The sequence below is a fragment of the Triticum aestivum genome, chromosome 7B, assembly GCF_018294505.1.
Source record: "Triticum aestivum cultivar Chinese Spring chromosome 7B, IWGSC CS RefSeq v2.1, whole genome shotgun sequence".
NCBI lineage: Eukaryota > Viridiplantae > Streptophyta > Magnoliopsida > Poales > Poaceae > Triticum > Triticum aestivum.
Genome location: NC_057813.1, coordinates 388984336 through 388985240, shown reverse-complemented (window position 1 = coordinate 388985240; position 905 = coordinate 388984336). Strand labels below are relative to the sequence as shown.

Below are 905 nucleotides of genomic sequence, written 5' to 3'. Positions count from 1 at the left end.
TCTAACAAATAGTCTTGAAATAGTATCAAGAAATGTTTTATATTTGAGATAGAGGGAGTATAATATAAACTACTCCCCCTTAAAAAAATATAGGAGTGCTACATGCACTCCTATATTTCTTTACACAAGGAGTATTTTGCATTTTTGGAGGAGTTAAAAAAAACAAACCATAAATACCAATCCTCAGCAGATTGACATGTACACTGTACAAATATCATGTCAGGCAGTGTCTCGTCATCAGATCGATTTGACGCTGACCTGCTTCCCAAGAGTGTTGACATGTACTCTGATGCTGGCTCATAAATGCAAGAGAAAGGTAGGAAAAGAAAGGAAAAAAAAGTGCACGTAGAAAAGTTTGCAGTGCAGTGTAGGTGGTGATAGATTCCTAACAACAAACAATGCGAGTAATAAATTGTGAAACTTGAGATTCAGTCCTGGTTTCAAGGTGGAGAGATAGAGTGTGCAGTCACCTCCTGGACCTAGAGGTGAGAAAGAAAAGCAAGAAACGGCGAGAGGGAGGTGGAGAGAGGAAGCAACAGCAAAGCAAGGACTTTTGCAACTCTACTTCTCTTCTCTCTAGACAGACAGAGGAGAGGAGAGAGAGGGGACTTGGTCCAGAACACCACCCCAACGAACCCCCTCCTCTCCCGTGTTTTCTCCTACTTCTCCTCCCGGACGGAGGCTTCTCCTCTCTCGCCCTGCTTGATTGGAGCTGCCCCTCACTCCCTCTGTCTCCCTGCGCGCACACGGTGAGCTCTTGCCGCCTCAGCTGCATTTTCTTGATCTGGCTTCGCGGCCGCGGAACTTTCTTGCGGATCGGGGGTTTCCTCATGCTTGCGTTTCTTGTAGTTGGACATTCGTGATGTTTGGTTCGGATTGAGGCGGCAAAAGTGCGATATTGATGC

General features: G+C 45.7%; 1 protein-coding gene across 1 annotated transcript in view; it reads left to right on the top strand.

Annotated features, from left to right (window-relative positions):
- The first annotated feature begins 465 nt into the window (after positions 1 to 465).
- Positions 466 to 905, top strand: part of LOC123156872 (probable UDP-arabinose 4-epimerase 3) — a 6042-nt gene continuing 5602 nt past the window's right edge. The window contains exon 1 of the mRNA XM_044575062.1: positions 466 to 749. The gene's annotated coding sequence lies outside the window, so the exon portion shown is untranslated. The remainder of the gene's footprint in view (positions 750 to 905) is intronic.